Source organism: Strix aluco, chromosome 30, assembly GCF_031877795.1.
Source record: "Strix aluco isolate bStrAlu1 chromosome 30, bStrAlu1.hap1, whole genome shotgun sequence".
In the NCBI taxonomy this organism is placed as follows: Eukaryota; Metazoa; Chordata; class Aves; order Strigiformes; family Strigidae; genus Strix; species Strix aluco.
The window spans coordinates 81,989-105,769 of NC_133960.1; positions in this window are offsets into that span (position 1 = coordinate 81,989).

Genomic DNA, 23,781 nt, shown 5'->3' on the forward strand with positions numbered 1-23,781 from the left:
CCCTCCCCAATCTTCACAAGTCTCATGCAGACTTCCCAGTGAACGCATTTCACAGCCACATCCACAGGCAGGAATTAGCGACTCTCCCTGGTACTGGTGTGAAATGGGGTGAGAGCTGATGGCAGCAAGTATCTGAACCTTAAACCCTGTGTTCATCTGGATACCTGGACCTATGCCACCATCCAGAAGGAAAACTGCTCAGACTGCTTGGGGCTGAGACCAGAGTGGAGGTCCCTGTGTCACCACGGTGGCCGTGAATTGGTGCCATCTGCTGCTATGCGAATGTGGGACTGTGGTGCTCTCAGCGCTCCAGCAGACTGAGAGTTTGAACACATACTGCCAAATTAGTTACAGAAATGTAATCACATCTATACACCAGAGAGACTGCTAACGGCTGCCGAGCACGAGGAAGGCGAGGACTGGAGGTGCGCAGGAATGCAGATGGACTAGGACAGATCTTTAAAGCAGTTCAGTGTTAATTGTTGGAAGAACTCCCCAGACGATCCTTTTACTAGCACTGGGTTTAAAGCTATCTAATGGAGGGGGGCAGTTAGAGAAGTTCATCTTCAACAATTGCCACTTCACATCCTGCCTCCTTACTTTAAGATGAGAAACTATTTCATTATCTCTGTTATCAAGAAACATCTTCCTGTTGCTTTTAAAATGCAGAACAGGAATACCTATTACAATGCCTGGCTTTCCTCCGCTGAGACTGCCAGGCTAACTGCCTCCATGTGGGAGTGAGTCTGTGCCCGTGCTCCTATTCCTGTTCTTCCTGATAGAAATAAATAAATAAACAACCTCCCTTAATTCTTCCAGACAGACAACTGCTTCACAGACCCGTCAAGCTGTCACTCTCAGCAGAGGCCTCCAAAAGGGACAACGTCAAGTGGCTGCGTGCAGCCCCTGATACATTTTTGAGGCCAAACAGCACTGTTTAGCCAGCCAATCTGGGCTCCCAGGCCAGAGACAGGGATGCTCCCCATGGAAATCCTTTGTTCTTTCTACAGCCCTGGGCTTAAATGATGATGTATTAGTTACATGTCGTGCTAGAAGGAAGTCTGTGCAAGAAGAAGGTTCACAGTGAGACCCGGAGCCTGCATTGACCTCTTTCCCATGCAACCATCATGTGTATCTCCACTCTCTTACTGTCACCGCACCATGACAGCAGGAGCTTGAGGAGGGGTACGTGTGTGTGTGTGTGTTGGTGGACTACACAACATCCATTCAAGAAGAGCTTGACCTCAGCAAAAGAGTCATAAACCGTCAAACTTTATGTCTCAGTTTCCTTTGCATGATCCTCTGCTAATAGACTTTGCACCTTGGCATCTGTTTGCAATGCTCTTGAGGAACCTGATGAAAAGCAGGGAGGGGAGCAGGTGAGTAGTGTCTGTTGGCCCAAGGCTCCAGGCTATTAGGGAACAAGGCAGTGTTTAACACATTGGAGAAAAAAACTGTGGGGGACACCCTGTGTAGCAGGATCACTCTCAGGCGCATGCACACACATACTCAGATGTTTTATAGGGCAGTGGAATCAGCATTCACTTTACAACTGACCTGGATTGCTAATGCAATGAAACCAAGGCCCCAGGCACTGCTCAGAGGGCATGGCAACCAGCGCGATGCACGCTCACGTCAGTCCAGTGTCCGCTCCAGTGTCTGATCTGAATGGGGTCAGACATCAGGTTTGGTGGATTTTCCGCAGTTGGCCAAGTCCTTTAGAAATCAGCTTCAGCAAAAAGAAAGGAAACAGGATCCAAAAAGTGACTCATGAGGAGGAATTAGTAACTAATTAGCTCTGGGATTTAAGGGGAGGGTTTACTGGTCCTGTGGACCAGGGCAACATGCAGCTCATACTAATCCAGCCTCTTTCAAGTGGCAAGGGAAACCACCAAAAAGAAAGAAAAAAACCTTCCTGGATGGATTGACTCCCACCCAAGGGTGAGAGCTACGATGCTGGTAAGGCAGAAAGAGATGGTGGGCCCCACTTCAGAGGTTTGTTGTGATTGACCGAGACACTCTGAGAGGAAGAATCAATCCTTATATTTTACAGTATCTCAAGCTCAGATGTACCATGGAAGAGCATGCTCCACCAGCTTGGAGCACCAGTCTGTCCCTGCCCATGGCAAGGAGGTTGGAACTAGATGATCTTTAAGGTCCCTTCCAACCCAAACCATTCTATGATTCTATGTCTTGTATACCCTAGACTATTTCAAATGGCTCTAAATGCCTTAGCTAATGAAACTTAAGTCAGGCCCTGAATCCTCACTCCTCACCAGTGAACAAAAATCAGGTCAGGTCAAACCAGACATTGCATTTGTTGGGCTGAATCACTCTGCAGACTCTAGCAGCTGCATTGACTATGGCTCCATTGACTGCAGGAGGGTGTTCGGACACCCAGCACACGAACAGACAACCTCAGCTGGGTGAGTGATTATAGGTTTCCTCATCTGCATCTGCAAACTGAACATTTCTGCAAAGCTCCCAGTTCTGAAGGAAATTTAAGGCATCTACATTTACAATGTCCACTCTTAGCAAGCTGAATCCCTCCTCCAATGCAAAATGCAAGAGCCTTCACCTCTCTGCATGTACCTACTGTATTTTTCACAAGCAGTCAGAGGAATAAAATGGGAATGAGTCATGAAGAAACTTCTTCCTGTAACACTAACACATGAGCAGGGAGATGCACATTATTCAGCTTAGTTACTGGCACGGCAATGTCAAAAAAAGTGCAGCCAACCACACAAGCTGGTGTCAAAGGTATTTATGACCTTCATCCAGCAAAGGCTCATGGATGATCCTCTGCAGCATTCTCTGATGGCTCAGCAGTAGCATGCTCCATGCTATGAAGCTCTCCTGACTCCACTGTTCTGCCCCAAAGATGGTAATTATCTCTTTCTGCAAAGATACCCTCTTTGGTTGCTGAAAACAGCTCTGTTATTTGGGATTTACTTGCTATCTTTATCAGGCTTTCCATATATTCAGCCCTTCCAAGGGTCTGAGTGTCTCACCTGTATTCCCAGTTCTCCGTTACACCCATGCAGAAACTGTGTGTCTTGTTTGGGATGCAACAAATAATAGCTGCCTGTAGGTATTCACCTTTTGCTAAGTGAGTGTCCGGACATGAAATCGCACCAGATTACATACAATAGTAAAACCATATAGAAAGAGCCTAAGAAAGATACATCTTCATGTTAAATCCAATCTAATTCTGTAGTTGGTGATCTGCTTTAGTTTTGCAAATTGCAGTGACTCAGTGTCTGCTAGCCAGATCTAGACAGATATCCAAGACAGTTCTGTGTCGTGGCACTGTGGAACTGCCTCTTTCAGTGCCCTGTTTTATCTGCATTTTAGTATATATCAAAGATTTTTCATCCCTTTATACAGAGCTGTTTGCTTTGCTGGCTGAATTCAACAGGGGGAGGAATGGAGGAGTTTGAATTACTGGGTTTTTACTTGACCCCAGTGTCTCTGAGCCCAAAGAGGGACTTCTCACAGGCTGTTGTAGGCAGTGTTTCTCTTGGGTTTTAGTTCACTCAGTCTGTCTGCTGCTAAACTTGGACATCAGCCTTCAGTCCCAAGTAGGAGAAGGAGTAGAGTTCTACCACTGAGTAGTTTTAGCAACAGTTTTACTGGATTTTTAATCTATCCAATGGTTTCTTTACTACATACAAACTTGCAAAGCTTTCCATTGTAATGCTTTTATAGCCAGCCCAAAGCTCCCTGATGTGTTTGTAATGAGCCCCATGTATGTATAATTTAGGATATGTTTAATCTCTCTGCCTCTGTAATAAAAAAATTACTGTTTTGGTTGGTTTGGAGCTTTTTCTAAAATATCATCATTTTTGTTTTTTCCAGGCTGACCCAAGAATCCCATGTGGTTCAGTCAGACTATTCCAGTAGGGATAGGGAGTAATTGATGTACCAGAGATGATGACCTTTGCTGGGCTGAGACTGCATCTCTCTGTTGTTATTCCTTTTTTTTGTTTTGCTTCAAGTCCTAGCTGCATGTGGTTTGTTTGCATCCAGCCTGAGACGGATGGTGCATGGATTTAATGAGGTCATGTTTTCCCACCAGTTCCATTTGTAGCCATTTAATGTTCAGCTCTGAGTAGTAGATTGAGTTAAAGGCTATTTAAAAGTCTATGATGCAGACAAGCATTCTCCCAATTTTTATTCTTTTACATATTTGTTAATAAGCATCTCCAGGGTAAAGGTGAAGCCCATGGTTCAATTATTGGAGAAGAAGCCAATTTGGTACTCCTGGATTATGCTCTCACTGCTGAGGTATTCTGAGATCTTGCTCCTGACATGCAGAGCAAGTGCATATTCTGCACAAGGGTAAAAACATCATCATGGCAGTGCTAATGCTGTGAAAATTCAGGCAAACCTGCTGTTCTGCTGAAGCAGAAACATTTTACAGAGACATTGAGAATGGGATGAGCATCAGTGAAGAAGGGTGATTCTTCCCTACACTGGTCATTGCACACAGGGAAAGTCTGGGCTCAGTTTCCACGATGCCACATCTGAGATGAAAATTTCTGCTCGGTCTCTCGCACAGGATGCAACTCCCTGACTAAATGGAGGTGTCAGGAGCTGTTATGTACCTGTCCTGGTAACTGCACAACGAGACATCTTCTAGCCAGGAGGCAGCTCCATTCGGATGAGTTTGGAGATGTCTGCATCTCCAGCATGTCAACCTGCATCAGCTGTTTTGTAACCTTAAGGCCTTTCTGTGGCTACCCTTGGAAAGCACTTAGGAAAATTAATTCCATATAGGCCTGGGAGCATAGCCTATACATGTGCTGTGTTGTTGCTCCAAACACTGGCAGTGATGGACAACACGCAGCTGAAAATCTGCATGCTTCCCCAGGAGGTTAGTACCTTTGCTGTTGAAACCGTGGCTGTGGCAGACACCATCCACCCTCTGATTTTGCACCATGGGCCCTAGTCTCTCTATTACTCACGTATGCGGGCATGGTCCAGCCTGATCTACTGTTTCACCCTGGCAAAAGCATACCAGAAGTCAACAACTCCCAGCCCATGCACAGCTCTCCACCTCGATGCTAACAGCAAGCTTAGGTCTGCAGGCAAGGCACCCAGCTCTGCACCACAAGGCCCAGTTGCACAATACTCGAGCCACACACACTCTTCATCCTCCATGTGGCTCAGGAAATATTGCACCTACAAATACCCTATGTACACCCAAAGCACACAGCACATGTGGAGAAATTCAAACACGGCAGCAAGCGGTCCAGTGACATGCTGCACCACTCTGAAAATTCCAACACCCGCGGTGCAGAGGCTGAAGTACAGCATCCAGCAAAACATACCGGCATCCAAGGGACAGGGCAGAGGCGCTCTGCACGCCCAGGACACGGCATGTACACACAGTACACACCTCCACACGTGCACTCTTCCTACAGGGGAGTCAGGACTGTGAAACCAGCTACCACTATCCCCAGGGGTCTTTTGTTTAAAGGCACCGTAAAGGAAGAGGTCTCTGCCGCAACTCTTTAGACTAACTGTCTTTGAAGCAATTTCACTCTAGGTTCCCTCTCAGCTACTGTCAGGTTATTCGTTTTCTCTGTCAAAACCTTTTTATTCACTGGGAATCTCAGCAGGGTTCTTCACTTGTTAATATTGCTGATTAAATTTCACAGTCTCTAAAGTAAATATACAAAGAGACTTTCCCTCTTCCCACCATTTAAATAGCACCGACCATGCATTTACATATGTCTCGTACAGGAATGAATTGGACGAGACTCAACCAGAGCTGCTTGCACAGGGCACACACAGCTGAGGACACACATGATATCCAATATACATTCCCAAACATGCTGTCAAGACCCCCAGACAGCCCCGCCTGGCAATGCTGTGGGCTTCCCACCCCCACAGGCACTGGTGACCTGCCTGCTTATCTGCCCCTTCAACCCCCTGCGATTGCTACCTATCAGAAAGGATGCAGGAAGCCTTGCGTCTGTCTCCAGGACGCCCTGGCTGAAGTCCAGTCCTCACAAATCTGTGCAGGGAGGAAGCAAGAAGGAATAAGGTGAGAAAACCCTCCTGTACATGTTGCATTTCATTACAAATAGCAAACCTCTGTGCTTCAAATAATGGCTGCAGGGCAGGCGAGGGCACCGTGAATCAGGGCTTGGCACTTCTCCAGCCATTAGCATCTATTTCCTTTGCTGGCTCCAGACTCGGTCTTGGTAGGAGAGACCTGGGAAAGAATTGCACCCTCTGGCCCAATGAGCTGTTCTGTGGCTGAGCTGATGATTTCAGACTGGGGCCTCCTCCCCACCATCGCCATCTGCTTATCCTTCTCCCTTTACCATTTCATTCGTCTCCCTCCTGTAGTGCAAGGCTCTGGTGTGTCTTCCCTGCCCTGAAGACCTCATGTCATCTCCCTCAGACAGGAGCCAGACTGCAAGGGAGAGAGCCCTGTCCCAGCACTCGTATTGCCAGATTCATTTCTTTGCAGGCTACAGCAATAATTCCTCTCCTGCTTATAGGAGAAAGCTCACACTTGAAGGGCTTTACCTCTTGTGTTAATAGGAGTTGCTTAAGGAGAGCACTTCTAATGAGAGGCATAAATCTTTGATGAGGATTCACGAACACACCAAGCAACGCCCAGCCAGCTGAGAGTTAAACGGGCAGCAAGGCTGCAAGAAGATTATTTCCTCAGCCCCATCCTACTTTGTTGTTCAAAGTGCTGGGACAACAGAGTCCAGAAAGCAAGATGTGACGTCATGAAGTGAGCCAGAGCCTGCGCCTCTTCTTGTTCCTTTACGGCATTATGATTATCATTAGTTTATTATCACCTGATCCAGTGCTACATTTTCTCTCCTCTCCTTCACCATCAAGTCTTTCTGTCTGTTTATGGACAGAAGGAATGGCACTCTTTTCCCTGGCATATGAAAGACTATAAAACCTGGTATGTATTGATCTCAGCTTCAACATCATCAGCCAAATACTGACATTGCTTAAACAAAGGGGAGCGCAGGCACAGTGTGTCACTCCTGCTGCTGAGGACAGCCACAGGGAGGTATGGTGAGATGGAGAAAAGCTGTTATTGATTCAGCTCCACATTGCAAAGCCCTTCCCCTTCCTGCATTAAGGGCTAATTTTAGGCTGGGATGATTTGATAATGTGGTAATGTTCATCATGCTAACCCATTTCATTTCCCATCCAAGGTGGGCAGACATGGGGAGCAAGGCTCCAGGGGAGCAGAGCAGCACTGGGTGTTGGGCAATAGCAGGGCCAGCACACCTGGATGCCATCACAGCTTCATCTTGTGTTCTGCTGCTTCTCTGCTATGTCCCTCCCTCTCCCATCCTGTCTCCAGATGCTCTGGCTTTCCTCCTGCCACAAGCAAGAGGTCTGGACGTAGGAGATGACACCCCCAGAAGCACCAGCCCGGCTCCAACAGTGTTGCCTGGTGCAGGCAAGGCCCCAAGGGGCCGTGCACCCTGGCAGAGGTTGCCCAGACCATGGGGTGAGCTGAAGCACACTGGGGTGCTCCGTAGGTTTGTGGCACAGAAGCTAGGGCACGAGGTCAGTTATGAACCCAAGGCTTGTCCTGAAACCAAGTTGGGACTTCAATACAGAGCAAATTTCATCATCAGAGAGCTGATTCCAGTGAATCTGTCTAACTAGAACAGCACGTGCAGGAGTCTGGAGCCAAGACAACACTCTGCCCTGAGCTGTTCCCTGGATAGCTGTGGAAAAGCAGGGCAATACTTGAGACATTGCTCAATGAGAGGATAGAGCAGCAGAGCAAGCTCATCCCTGGGAGCATGCCCTTCCTTACCCCAAAAGAGATTTCACCAGTAAGAGACACTGCTCAGAGCTGTGCTGAAAGTCAGCAGTCTGGGTGGCACAGACCAGGCTAGCCATGATGTCCCAGCCCATAGTAGAAGCCTTGGATATCTCTCTATCTATATCAGGAGATGAACAGGTAGCATTTGGTCCCTCCTTCCTGCTGCCACACTGCAAATGCTGCAGAGCAAACAGCTGCGAGATATGTCAGGCCAAGAGGATCTACACAGAGCAGGAGATTATCCTTGGCCTTTCCCTGGACACGCAGAAAAGATGCGATGCTTTATCACTGCAGGACAAATCGCAGTCCTTTCCACAGGCTTCTGGGAACAGCAGGGGAGGGCAATGCTCCCATCCCACCCCAGTATCACACCTTGGGGCCAGCAGAGCTGCAGTTGCCCTTGTCTGTATGGCTTTGCCTGATGCTGCGGCTGTGATGCCAACTGAGTCACATTCTCATCAGACCCTGACTTAAATGACGGTGCAGAGCCTTGATGCTGTCTGGTCTGAGCAGGGCGAGGCTGCTGGCACAAGCCCAGCCACTGGCCCTGCACACATCCAGCAGAAATACTGCAGATTGCCTGCAGCCAGGCAGGGGAATTAGAGATGATGGAGGAGCAGGGACTGGGCGGGAGCCAGGGGGAAGGGATGCGGAGAGCTCACAGCTACCTGGTGCAGTATCCCTCCTCTCGAAGGGAAGCACCAGAAATGTGGGGAAGCGTGTCTCTCTCATTCTGCCATGTTCACCCCAGCCCTGCTTCCCTCCCCACCACTGTCCTGGTCACTTCCACCACCCCTCAAGGGGTGCTCATAAGCCCGGGTTTCTCCTTGCCCCATAGGACGTGCCATGCTAGTGGTGGGGGGGAAATTACTCATAAAATAGACAATTCTCTCAAAAGTCTGTGTGAGCTCGTCTGACGCTTTGCACACCCAGAGGGCCAGAGCAGAGCTGCACAGTCATCTCCTGGGCTGGCCTGTGGCTGTTGAGCCTACGTGACATGGGCTGCAGGCGGGCAGCAGAGTGGGGTGGCTCCGCAACAGAGGGTGAGCCGAGAGCCAAGGGTGAGGACAAGGCAAGTGAGGGCAGCAGCCACACTAGCAAGGGGCGTGCTCCCGTAACAGCCCAAGCAAGAAGGGCAAACCATAGGGCTGTTTGGACAGCCCTATTCTCAGCACTGACTGCCCCAAGACCAACAGCATTTACCTTTCAGCAGTAATCTTCTTGACTCTTGGCATCTGGAAGCAGCATTCCCAGCTAGGGGAAGGTGGAGAGGCAAAAAGACTCTGTGCGCTCAGGGCAAGCTGGGAAACCACAATCTGAGCAAAGCCGGTTACCTTGCAGCTTTTGCAGGCAGCAGCGAGCTGTTTGTGTGAGGAGGATTTCCAGGACTCTCCCTCCCATCGCCTTCTGTGCACAGACCCCTGCTCAGGGACATCCACCAGCCCACACCACCCTGCTCTGTTCTCACTTTCCTGAGCTGCAACGAGCTCAGGACCCTGCACAGTTTTCCACACAGCTCCAGCTCATTGCACATGGGTTTGCAGCCCGAAGACAGACCTCAGCCAGGCCTGGCGTTATTAGCAAACTGAACCAGATTACGCTAACGACTTCTCTTTCAGGAAACAGTACCAAATGCTTCAAGTACATTCACTATTTAATCTTCTGTCACTAATGAGCCAGAGCCACTAACTTTTAGTGTGCTCCGTAATTCCTTCTCCTACAAGTAGTTCCATGGAACAGCTAAGTTTGCAGTTCAATATGAGAACACTCAATTTTCATTACTGATAGAGCATCATATGCTCCTAATTTGTGGAAATAACTTCAGAAACAAGCATCTTCTTCAGGGATGAAACAAATCTGCTATTCCGGCTCTTTAAACATGGTAAAGAGGAACATGCTAGAATATCTTAGAGTATATCATTTGACTCAGGCTACCTTTAATAACTTTCCCATTTTCAAATGGGGTCAATAATTCTGGTTGCCCACCTCCAGCGAAGTGGGGTGTAAGTTTGCAACTGTTGTGCACAAGGGATCGACTTGCAGCAGGTGGTGGGTACAGAGACAAACTCTCTGGAAAACCACCCCAGTCTGTTGAAATTTGTGTTCCTTGTCAGAGGCCATTTGGAAATGCAGGTCTGTGTGTCCAGACAAGCCCAGATAACATGCTCTCTTCTCTCAAATGCTCAGAGTCATTCCAGTTTTTAATCTGATCAGGGAGAAGGGGGTTCACAGCAACAGCAGAAGAAGCAGGCTAGAAGAGAACTGAGCATGACAGGGGCTTCCGCAGAGACAAAATTCTGGTTTTGAAACAGCAGTGGCTCATGGGGATTAGTAACTGACTTGAAGAATTTTCAAACAGCCATCTCTGGTCTGCCTATCACCGTTTCCAACAGCAGACAGCAAGGGAAGGCTGTAAAAACAGGGTAAGTATCCGTGGCATGCTTTCTCATCCCCCAATGACCTGTGGCTCAGGGATTTCCCAAGATCGAGATGCTATCTTCAGGTTTAATGGCCTTTGATGCATTTTTCATCCATTAATTTGTCCAGCTGCTTTTTGAATCCAGGCAGACTGGTAGCATCCACAGTGTCCTCAACTAACCCCCATGCTAAGTCAAGTATTTCCTTCTGGTTGTTTACAAAACCAGGAAAACTTTGGAAACCAAAGATCCCATCTCTCCTTAGACACCCTGGAGCAGAGCCACAGTGTGGCTTTGGATTCCAGTTTGAGAGCAAAAGGGATGCACAAGTGATGGGAGCCAGACCCTGGCTAAGCAGAGGCAATGCAAGGAAATGCTGCTGCTTTAACAGCCAGAGAAATGCGAAGTGATTGCAGAAAGACTCACCATTGCCCCTCGCCTCAGCTTCGGTTCCCTTCTGCTACAGAGCTCCCTCAGAGGCGAGATTGCCCTAGTCTCCAGCAAGGTTGCTCATGCTGCATGTCCTGAGGCGTGCCACCCTCTCACACAGCTCATCCACTCGCCTGCCTTCTCCGACCCACACAGGCTTCCCTATATCCCACTCAGGTCTCGTTACTACAGACTCACATGCATCCCTGGAGCTCTTGCTTTCACTGCTGGTGATGGTCCAGGCTCCTCTTCTGGCCACACTAGGGCCCCAAGCTGATTGTCTCTCCACTGATTTCGTCCCATAGCAAGGCACGGTCAGGTCTGGCATGGCTTCAGGAGTCACTCCTCCTCCCATAACAGGCTTGGCTGAGTCTGCAAGAGAGGGTGTCACATAGCAGTGGGCAGCAGGACCCTGGAACAAGAAGGATTCATCCCCTTCCCTGGTATTTCCTATTGCACACTGTATCTTCCAGCTTTACAACCTCCCTGGCTCTCTATTTATATCAAAGGAGTGTGCAGGCAGGGAGCAGCAAACAGATCTATTAGTGAGAACTAGGCTGCTATAAATAGTCCCATCAGTAATTAGCTGCAGAACTATTCGTTAAATAGGAAAGCATGTAAACAAGAACTGGAAACACTAGGGCCGAGGTACCCACGCCATAGTCCATGCCCCACAAGGCTGTGGGCTCTAAGCAATTTTAGAGTACTGCCAGGGAGCAAGAACAAGCCTTGCGTCCCCAGTGGATCCCAAGGGGAACACACAGCAAAAGCCAAGCAAGGAGGAACACAGCGCACAGAGCTTGAACATGTATCTCTGGCTAGATGTCAGATTAGGTCCACTTTCACCACCACTTCCATCCATTTCCATAGGCTGGAGAGCCCTTTTGCTCATCAGTTTTTGAGCCAATGAATAATTTCCAGCTAAAAAGCCAGCTGCCCTGCTGTGACCCAGGAGCCTCTGACTCTGGGTCCATGCCTACGGCAGGCTGGTGGTTATAGTTTGTGCCTGCAGAGGAAGAAAAGGCCTTCCCTGACTGACAATCAGCAGGCAATGATCCCTCTAAGCTGCTGTGCTGTCCCAAGCAAGGAGGGATATCTGATCACAGTGTAACCGTGCCCAGCATTACCAGGACATGTCCCACGCCCTGCAGCAGTGCTGTCAGGATGGGTAGTACCAGATGGGACCAACAGTCTTGTCCTTGCCAGGGGCTGCCACCCCATCCTTGTTTCTAGAGTCACTTTGCTCTCACACCTTGTTAGGTTGCTCCCCAGCCAAAAAACATGCCTGCTCCCAGCCACAGGGTGTGGGACTGTCAACATCTGCTTCATCCGCTCAGCCCTAGGTTGCAGACATCTTCTTTTAGGTATCTACAGGAAGGTGTCTACAACAGAGTGGGTGTCTCCAGTGAGGACAGTACAGACCCTGGGGAGTGACTTCCTCTCCAGCCTCAGTAAGTCCTAGGGGAGCTCAGGTCTCCCGTAGACACGTTTGCTATCCACACTCACACACTGTTGTCCACACACAAGGGCTGAATCCATCCCACAGCTTTCACAACAGCCAGGGAAGAGCAGGCTCCCTTCATGCCTTCATCTCATCCTGAGGCGGTGTCTGGAAGAGAAGGATATGTCACACCTTAGCACAGCATGGGGAGACAGGAGCAATTGGAAAAGTTTTAGGATTGCTCTGAAGCTGAGAAGACCTGCCCGGGAGCAGGAGCAGCCCCATAAGCAGCCACCCCCACCCCCCCGACTGCCAGTGCCAGCCCTAGCCAGGCAGTACACAAGAGCCCGGCTGTGCCTGGGGCGCTGTGCTAGCTCTGCTGGGCTGCAGTAGATGTACACATTGCCTACCAGATTGGCAGCAGAACTGGGTTCCTGTGTGACTCAGACTCTTCTCTGGAAGGGATGTGGCCCCAGTCTCACATGGGACATATGGCCACAACCCAAAGACCTCCTGGTGCCATTAGCAGTGTCCCTTTTGTGCTCCCCCCCACCCCCGCCTGCTCAACTGCGCAGCCCCTCCCACTTGTCCTTCCAAGGCATCCACCAGCCCTGAGGCCATCAGGGCATAAATGACAGGGGAGAGACACATTTGAGTCTTGCTCTTTACAGCCATTTCACTGGTGCAGTTATGGTCCTCAAGAAAATCCAGGGTGCATGCAACACTGCTCAGACAACAGACAAGATTTGCTCCCTGGAGATGCGTCACCCAAGTGTGAAGCCCCAGCATGGAGGCTCCCTGAGCCCTGGGTCTCTGCCAGCCCACCCACCACCCGGCACTGCACTCCGGTTTCTGCCCGCCTGTTCCAGCCACCCCCTGCCTGTGTGTACCCGGTTCTGGCCCCTGTACTTGCACTGAGAGACAGATTGCTCTGCCCCCTTCCCTGCTGTTCCCTGGGAGTGCTGCAAGCATTGGCCTGGCCTGGTGGGGCCAGCTGGTGGGCTCGGGGGTCTGCAAAGAGTTGACCCACAGGTCTCTTCCATGAGAACCAGGAGGAAATCGCTCCCATCGCCCCATAGGAACATCACCTGAGTCAAGAATCATTGAGGGGGGATGAAAACATGTGCATTCAGGCAGGACCTGCCACCACAGCTTCTGTTAAGCCTTTAATTTCCCAGAGCTGCTCCAGAAGCTACCTAGCAGAGCAAGCAGTTTGTGTGCTGGCTGGCTGAGCATGGGGAGAGGTAACCTGGGCCAAACATCTGCAGTACATCATGCCAGGCTGCTCCCCACCCTGCAGGGACCACTGGAGGGGAAGAGAGAGATGGAAGTTGCAGCTGGAGGAGAGCAGGCCCCTCACTGGCACTGTCTGATAGCACAAGGACTTTGGCGGAGGAAGACCTCACAGGGGCGTGTAACCAGATGTAGGCTGATTGCCTGGTGGAGTAAAATAGCAGCAAAATTAAGGACACCAAGGGAAAGCCATGCTGTACTACTCCCCCGGTAAACTGCCAGCAAACTTGTGTAGAGACTAAGAAAATTTCCTGTGCTAAGCAGCCTGACCTGACTGCAGCCTGTGGACCACTTCGTCGGTTACAGCAAAGGGCTCGGCCCCAGCAGGCAGGAGTGTGCAGCCCAGAAGGCTTGGAAGTACCCCTGTGCCTTTCACTGGAGGCCTCGATGTGCTTTCTAATGGCTTGCGCAGCTTGTGCTCCCATCCCTGGATGGGTATCACTTGGTTCAGCAGTGCTGGATGGTGACACTTCCCTGCACGTGGGATAACTGGCAGCACGCACGTGGGATAACACACCAGAGCATCAGCCTGATGAAGAGACCGACAGGTCACCAAGAGCTGCTTGCTTTGCTGCTGCGTGGAGATGGTCAGGAAACGTTTCTGAGGATCACAAGAGACCCACATGTGAGCACTATGAGGCAGAGGCTGACTTGCCTGCATTCGGTAATCTTGGCCAGCAGCCTCTGCAATCTGATTTTGCCATTTGTTTTCTGCTGTCCTCTTGCTCTCTCTGTAAACATGATATCCAAGAAAAGCCAATCCACATAGGCCCTGGGGTAATTTGGCTTTCTTTTAAGGTACCTTTCAACTGAGAAGGGTTTGCAGGAAGTGCCGACCCACGAACAGTGCCAGAGAAGATGTTTAATTCCCAAATCACTTAGTTTAACAGCACACTGTGGCTGGGAGTTCCCCAGATCTCCAGCTGTGACAGGAATCATTTCATTCTCTTCATTCTGAATTTGCTCATTTGTTCTTAAGGCATGCTGCTTCCCCATCATGTCAGGAGCTCACATCTTCACTGTGTCTTAACTCCTTTCATACTCTCCCCATCTCAGGCCAGTAATTCCAGTTTCCTGGACTCTCTTCCCAGCACAGCTTTGGGGACTCCCATTCACGTGAAGAGGCATTGTCGTCACCACCCTTTACAGTGCTTCCATTTTCAATTCTGCCCCCACTCTGAATTATCCCCACATGCAGCTCCCTAAAGAACTCTGCTCTGTTTGTCTGAAAGGTTTTCAGGCTCTGAGAGGGGCTCATCCATCAGCCGGAGATTTGGCAGCTTTCCTGGGACTGTCAGTTCCCAAGAACAAACAGCTGCAAAGGCACCATCCTCTTCCCGGAATCGGGGAGGAGCACACATGGCTTCAGCCCATTGCAGAAAAACAGCCAAGCACCAGAACTGCTGCCCTTGAGCCAGCAAAATTGAGCTCACGGGCTGCCTCTGGACCGAACTGGTCCCTTGCTCATCTCTGCTCGGCTTGAAGACAGCAGCACTCTCCAGGCAGCACCTCCACGGCATGTTCAGACCCAGAGCTGAGCCGAGCATGAGATTGTGCGCTCCCACCAGGCACAGCCAAGGACACTGGCCTTGTGTCCTAGAGGACACAAATGCTTGAAGCCACATACACAAAAAAGAGCCCACCCCTTTGTGCATCCCTGTGCACAAACCATCACTGTGAATCTGTCAGCTGCCCTCCTCCACATGGAGGAGCCTGCGTCTAAGGAGCCTGTGCTGTCCACACACTTCTCCCATGAGTCCTCCGGCTGTGAACACACTTTGCTCCATGCAGCAGGCACCGTTCCAACACCTGCCACCAAGCCCTTCACCAGCCCAGCTCTACAGCTTGTCCAGCCAGGATGTCTCTTCGTACTAGTAAATTAAATGCATCCAGGACTGTTCTCCAGCACTACTGTCAGCTGGCATCACCCAGCCCATATCCAGGCTACCAAACTCTCTTCAGCCTCCACAAATGAGCTCAACACACAAATTGCTCCTGAGCACAGTGCCAGCCCAGCAAAACCTCCCTGTGCTCATCCAGGAACAGTTTGGGAGAGCATGATTTGGCCTGACCCAAACCCATCTAGAGATGCTGGCCACCCAGCGACAATCCCTTCACACCATTTAACTCACTAGAGGGGGCATTTGGCCTCCGTATCTGCAGGGAGACAGCAGAGTTCTCCCCCAGGGTGGAAGGGAGAGTGCTGAGCTCGGTGTCCTGGTGAGCCTCAGCAATGCCTCCTGCAGCATGGCCTGGCAGGGGAGGCAGAGTGCGTGCCGGCCTCCGGGGACAAGAAATGCACCCAGGGTGTCGGAGACCTGTGGCTCAGTGAGTTGCAAGCAGGAAGGTTGTGTTTACCACCTTGTTGGGCAAGAGTTGCACACCCACAGAGGTCTTTAGCAGGTTCTTCTCAGGGAGGAATCATGCTTTTGCATATTATGCATTTGAGGAAAAAACGCTCACTGTATCCTAGAGGAATACACCACAGGGAGCACCAGTCTCCTTGGCTTGCTTCTTTCATCCTCACAACAGCCCTGGTGCCTTGCAGACCCTCATTTGCCTCCCACCCCACTGCACACACTGAAAGCAGGACAGGGCCATTGCTGAGCTCCCCTTCCCAACTGCAGTTTGGTGGTTTGCAAGTCCATAAAGCACAGCAGAGTGGAGACAGACCAGAGGCCTGACATGAGCTCTGGCCTTTGGGACAGGTTGTAGCTCACAGATTCTCAACACAGCTTTGCCTCTGACCGCTGGTGGGGAAGACAAGAGCTCAAGTCACCAACAAGATCCTTCCTTCACAGCACTTTGCTTCCCTCCAGCTCTTGTTGTGCCTGCCAGGATGATTGCTTTGTTATTTTTTTGCATTCAACCCTGAGAAGTCATGTTTAACAGCTCTGTTATTATTCAGAGCTTACATAACTCCACACAGCAGAAAACTGTGCAGCCTCTTCACTGCTGGCTCGCTGTTCACCAAACACCGCAGGGCTTCTCCCGCCCAACATGAGAGGACCTTATTTGCACAGACAGCTTGGCACAGTGAAAATGGATTCACAGCAACACCTTGGTCACCTCGAGTTACCACAGCCCCTGGATCTTCCGCACATTCCCGGACGGCCTCTTCCTCTAGGTCTTCCCTGCTTCCAGTCATCCTCCTTCCATCATCTGGCAGAGACATCAAGGAGAAGCCAGTCTGTGGTGCTAAGAAGACAGCCAAGGGTGCTCTGGGATCTCCAAACAGCAGGACCAGACCTCAAGTACACTGCAGGCTGCTCTGTCATGGTTTTCTGGGGAGCTGCACCCATGAGTGAGTCAGTCTGGATACCCCTGACAGAAACAACACAGACTCTGGGGAGATGCACCATTCCCTGCAGGGAGAGGGAAAAGCCCACAGAGGAAATAAAGGACTGGAGCTCACTACCTAGAGGAGCTGGGATGTGCAAGTGGCCCTAGAGAAGAGTCACCACCAACTCTGAGAACAGCCATGGAGAAGAGGTACCTGAGGCAGGGCTGGGCCTCATAAAGGGGCTCCCAGCAGTCTGGCATGGACTCTGGTAAGTCAGAGCTGTTTGGCAAAGGCAACCCTCACATGAAGAGCAAAAGTCCTTTCTTGGAAAGAGGGAATGCCAGCATCAGCAGGTGACGTACAGGTACCCACGCCGGGGCTGAGAGAATGAGCAGTGTTGACTAGTATCCCTTAAACACAACAGCTAGACAAATTTCCACCCATCTTACCATACATTCAGCCTGTCCATACCTACCCAGTATGGCTATAAGGATGCTTCATGATGTCAGAAGCCTTGCTAAAAATCATTTTAAATATCCACTGCTCCCCCTTTTTCTGTACAGCCAGACATCACATCATAGGATGTAACTGGGTCGGTCAGGCACACTTGGTAAATCCCTGCTTGCCATTCCCAGACATTTTGTGTCCTTTATGTGCCTGAAAACATCCTCCAGGAGGTGAAGTTGACCAGACTGTAGCTCCCCAGACCCTCCTTGCCCTTCCTGAATGATGGATCTGGGAAAGCAGTGTCTGGCTGGATCACCTGGGGGAAGCAGACTCTCTGCACAAACACAAGGGAGAGCCACTGAACCTCGCTGAAGGCCCATGAAAGCCCCTTCCCCTCCTCTCCATGCACAGGTACTTCGAAGAAGCCTAGACCTTTTTTCCTGGAGTCTCTCTGGTCTCTCCCTTTGGGAACAAGGAACACTCTACAGCAGTCCGTGTGTTACTAATTCTGAGTATGTTGCAGGGATGAAGCATCCTTCCTCACCATCCTCACAGACGAATCTTCACTGAGGTTCTGTCCACAGTGGCACAGGGAATTCAGAGCTGGCTAGGCTCAGCAGATGTGGCAGGAGGTGCTGGGACATATGCACCACGAGAGCATGCAGGGAGCAGACACTATTGGAAGAGGAAGAAATGTCCCTGGACTCCAAGGAGACTGTGCAGAGTTTTCTGCACCTCAGAAAGTCAGATGACTAAAGACAAGCCTGGAGGCAATACTCTTTGCTGCAACTGGGCAGGGCAAAGTTAAATAAATCCTTTTTAGTCCTATTCGATCTGATCTGTCTCTGAGATATCTCTGTTAAGTATTTTAGCTCATATTATAATAATACTTGGTTTGTTTGAGTTTAAAAGCCTCTTGGTTCCTTTAGAAAGCTGGTTGCAAGAGCAGATCAAGACAGATCACCACAAAGCTCTGGCCACTTCTGCCTTCACGTTTTCACAGGCAATTCACCTGTCAAATAAGAGGTGCCCAGAGCAAGCTAAAACACTTTTCGGTCTCCAGCAACTGTAAAAGAAGTCAAGACATCACATCCAGCACCCATGGAGATGCCTATCCCTGCACACCTACACACAGGCAGCTTAACCCAAAGCTGACCAGTCATGGGTCAGATCTTCTGGGTGGCTGCAGTGCCTGAACATCAGCACCCAGGGCCACCCGAGATGCCCTGGGGCACTCGAGATCCACGGCTGCAGGACAGGACACAAGACTGAAGCCCGCAGTGGTGGGCACAGTGTGTGGGGCCTGCCCCGTCAGAGGGGCTGGAGAGGGGAGGACAGGGAGCGATGCTGCAGCGCAGCCCAAGCCTGGCATGCCCATCACACCCGTCACACCAGCAGGACCAGTCTGCACCACAGAGCTGTGCTCTGCCGGGACAGAGCAGCCTGCATTCGCTGCCACACTAATCCACTCTGCCTAGTTTCTGACACAGTTTCAGCCTGTTCATTTCTAAGAGTCCTCCTGGTTGTTAGAGCAGCCCTGGGATGACAGCAGTAAACACTTGTGTTTGGACAAGTCAGACTTCTCATCTTCAGCATCTGCCAAGTTTTACAGTTTAAGCTCAAATTGCCTTATTTAAAAGGATCCTTTTCTGGAATTACCACTTGGTTTCTGCCACCTCAAGCCACTGTCTCAGGAACAGACCAAGGCCAGCTGAGCTCCTGCTCCAGGTAGCTGCAAATGAGCACGCTACCCACATCCCATCCCCAACTCGCAGCCCAGCGTGGTGTCCAGTAGTGGCCCTTTTCACAGCAGAGAGCACTGAGCACGATCCTGTCTCCTGGAGCCCTTGCTCACCTGCTGATGGCAAACCAAGGACGCCCTGCCTCGAGGTGTCCAGAGCCTGATACTAATTTCTACCAGCAGGCAATGGATCAGCCAACAAACAGTCATCTAGGAGTTAATATTTCATTGAGCAATTCCAGCAGGAATTATCATAAAATTTGTAGCTGGCCTAAAGTTGGAGCATCTTCAATACCAAGGGGAGTAAGGGGAGTAAGCACTAGAAGGGGTTCCTGATCTTGAGGTCTGGAGTAACATCACTCCAATGCAATTTAGCAGAGGAAACGAACAGGTGCATGCTTAGGTGCTGATCCTAAGGATTTCTGCTCAAAAAATGGGAGTCCATCAGAAATGACAGAACTCAGTTTGTTCAATGCAACAAAGCAAAGGCTAAGGAGAGGCAGAAATGCTTGCTATAAATATGACAGGGAAGTAAACACCATGGAGGGAAAAGACCTATTTAATCCAAAGCACAAATTGGCACAAGAATAAATAAATATAAATTTGCCATGAGCACAGGCTGAAAATTAATAGGACTCTAACGACCAGAGAAGTAATGTTCTGAAACAACCTTTTGATAAGCAAGAAGCCATACTGATTTCAGGATGGCTTTTGAACCATTTACAGTTCATAAGAGGACAAGGACAATAGTGGACAATGCGCTTAATGTCTTAGAAATCTGTGTATACAAACATTAGAAACGGAACAAACAGGAGGAGTTCAAATTCTTCACACAAAGCAAAATTCTGATTTAATTGGCATAACAGGCTTGTTGGGAAAACTTATGTCTGGAATACTAATATCCAACTGTATAGTTTGTTCAGGAAGGGCAAAAAGGAGAAAAAGGAGGATCACAAGAGCATAGGTACATTCACTGAGTCTGAGACTGCAGAAGGAAATAGTCTCTGAATACGAATTAAAGAAGGAAAAATGGGTGCTACTAGAGCAGAGGCATACAGAAATTCTGCTAGGAAAAGAAAACAGACCGGCCATTTTAATGCGTGGTTCACGATATCATCAAAAAAACCAGTATTTGGTAGTAGCAAGGGATTTCAGCTAATCAGAATTGCTTGACAGGGATCCTGTAAATCACTGATTGCTTGGCCAGTTTTATGACTGCATTGGCAGAACAGCTCTTATCCAAAAGGTAAAACAGACAAAAAAAACCCTAAAGCTGAAGTTTTTCTAGATTTGATTCTGGACAAAAGGGAGGAAAAACAAGAAAACAAACAGCTGCTTCATAAACTGGCAAAAAGGGGAATCTACGCAGATGCTAAAGAGAACTTGTGGTTACTCAGAGAAACAACAATAACAACTGAAAACTATTCTGATGAGGCAGCAGCAGGACGTATTTAGTAAAAGCTAACTTTTCAAAGCTAGAAACTTTGCACTGATGTCAAGCATAGGACAGAAGTCAAAAGAAAGGAAAAATACTTCAGGTTACTTGGGATGGACAATTAAGAACAGCACAGGGAATTAAGCACAAGTCAGAGGGTCAGGGCTCCAAACGAGACACAACCTCAGAAGACTCAAGAGGTGCCCGCGACCGCTCCGTAAGGTGCTGGCAGTATGCAGAGGGAGACAGCAAGGGGTGGTCCAGCACTGCAGCACGCAGACATGCGGTCAAGAGGTGACACTCACAAGCACGAGTTACTCAAAAGGGAGCTACTCTGGTTCGCTCCAGTGACAGAAGGGCGAAATCTTCAGTGATACATGGGAAGGAGATAACAGATTAGGAAGTTAATTTTTGTATTAGCTGGGCTTGATGACCTTCAGCATGGAGGGCTTCTAGACTTGCAGGCACAGAGCACTCAGCAGTTTCTTCCAAGAATCCTCCTGACATCCCAGAGAAGATGCCATGTACAGGGATTCTCACACAGTTTTTGACACCATGTTGAATGGCATTCCTATAGATGAGGTAGAGAAAGTCATCTAAGTTAAGCTTCTCTAAAATAAGTGCAAAATAGTCTACTACTAAAAAATCTACTTGGGAGATGATTTTAGCTCAAAAATGAGAAAATATATCAAGAGGAAATCTGGCCAAGGCCTAGCGTTATTCAGTGTTTCATACCTGACTTTCATGATGGCATAAAGACTCTTCTTATTAAATCTGCAGGTGGATCAACTTAGAAGCCAGCATTAGAATTCAAAATAACCTTGACAAATTGTGAGAAATAGTCTGAAAAAACAATAGGCTACAATTTAGGGAGGACACATGCCCAGAGCCTACATAAGAACAGCCCATTTCAGAAAGACAGATTAGGGAACAAATAGCTGGATAACAGCTTTAAAATAATATGGATGAAGGCGGATACCATACCAATACAACCATGCCATGCTGGAGTGTATAAACTTGCTTATAAGATGGGGTTGAACAAACATCTGGGAGGATTGATCTTCTCCTGTCACCTGACCACTCCCCTGTACAGGAATTTTTTTTTGTTTGTTTCTAGTTCGACCTTCCCTTAATGCAGCTTGTGCCCATCGCCTCTTGTCTTGTCCATTTTTCCTGGGTATCTTTTTTTCAGGGCTTTTTATCCCCTACTAGTAATTTTCCTTTGAACAATCCTTTGAATGCATTTACTTATTTTTAATGGCATTATGATGGTCTGAACAAAGATGTGCTGCATTAACATGTAAATATCCAGCGTATTAATCTCAGCAACAAGGTGGATGTTAGGCATTTCATAAGGATGCTTTCTCCCACCAGGATGACAAAGTGTGTTTGTTTCTCTATAATTACAAGCGGGAGTACACCTCCACACTTCACACTTCAGCTCTGCCTGTCTATTTATTGCAGTTTTGGCAAATTCATATGTCACTGAACGGGACCCTCTTGTTTGGTTTCTTGACTTTTTTTTTTCTCAAATTTGTCTATTTTGCTGTTTTGAGGATTTTGGGTTTTTTAAGCTCTCTCAAACTTTTGATCAAGCATTTGTGTCCCTTCTTGCTGCAGCCCTTTATCATTTATCTGACCAAGGCTATCTTAAGGAGTTTATCTTACAGAGTCCAAATTAAGCACTCCTCCTAAGCATTAAACCTGCAACCCATTTCAAAGACTTCCTTGTGCCTCTTCCATCATCATGAAGAGGAGGAATCCCGCATCTTTAAGATCCTTGGAATAAATTCCCTAAAACACAGAGGGAAAAGGTACAGGATGAGGGGACTGGGATGCAGTCCAAGTATCATTTGTGGTATCTATGCATGACATTTGGTCCTAGAGTACATTGCAGTAGTAAGGCGCTGACACACTTCTTAGACTTTAAGATGTTTTAAATATGAAATGCGATAGAAAAAAGGTGACTCTGTGCCCTAGAGAGAATTGTAAGCATTTATAGTTATGGTGGCAGTGCAGGAGGCCTATCCAAGACTACAGGGACAGCTCTGGGTCTGTGCACAGACCAGTGGCCCCAGGTGCTGAATCCTATCCTCAACACAAATTTAAATAGCTTTAAAGATTTTTTTTTTTTAAAACTGAGCATCCAGTGCACATCAGTGTATTTAAAGACACCCCAAGCCAATTCTGCAGCTATTGCTGAATACCGGTCCTGGCAAATTTTCTCCAGAGCCATAACGAGGAGCCCTGGCAGAGCCCAACACACGTGGTGAGGACCCAGTCTCCTGCAGGCCCTCGTCTCCTTACAGATCTCCTTGCAGTGACTTTTTGTCCTGTGATGCTGAATTTGGGGTATTGGATGCCAGGGCGTCAAGTGAGGCCAAGAACAACAAACAGCCATAAGACCTGCAGGATGTCTTTTAGAGCTTAGGATGTAGCCCAAGGACACGGGAGCTGGTGCAGGGCTGCACAGCTTTAGAGTTGACTATGCTAAACAATACTGCACCAATGAAAAATACTGCCACTCACAATTATCTTCTTTTCTTGTGAATATGTTGAGCACTGCCAGCTCCAGCACAGATCTTCACACCACTCAACACTTAATTCTCCTTCCCCATGAAAGCCAAATACTCATTCTAGTCTTTGGTGTCCATCCTTTAACATGATATTAGCCCCTGCAAGCACTCTCCCCTTAATCTGTGACTCCTAAATTTCCTTCAGAGCTGTCGTAGAAGGACTTTTTCCACACTTTTTGTAAATCCAAATATCCACTATCACCCAGACCCATTAGTCAAATAGTTGCTAATACCTTCTAGGACACTGCAGCAGCATGTGAGGTAAAATCCCTGCCAACACCACAACTGCCCATGTCTTAAGGCTGGTGATGTTTTCTGGCCACCTTTTCCTTTTTGCCTTATATATGAGTTCAGGCAGCTGGAACTACTCTGATGAGTCTTTCTGCAAGCTTTCAAATCCATCTGTTCCTGATATTCTGTGCTTCCCTTCATATCAGAGCCTTCAGAGTTGGTATTTAACACTCGTTAGCTTTTCCTGATTCCATTTTTATGTAAATACACATTTATCATGTTTGCCCGAGGACAAAGTATTTGTGGTTACCAATTTCCCAGTGCTGCCTAATGCTTGTGCGCACAGCGTTTAAACGCTGTGACCCTTTCTGTTGGGGAGACAGCAGAGGTTTTGAGAGGGGTCTAAAGCCAATTATTTTATTTGCTGTATATGGAAGGGTAACGGGTTTGTTAAACTTGCCATTTGTGCTGCTCTAATTCCTTGGTCGCATGTCCAGCAGTGGCAGGCATGGACAGGGTCTCCATTCAGCAGCAGATCTCTATGGAGCTACTTGGGAAAGAGGCAGGTGAGAGGATCACTCACACGGTAAGTGAGGTGGGAAGAGTCAGCGGCCAAAGACATATGCGGGCTGGGACTTGGGCGCAGACTTGGATTTGTTTATTAAT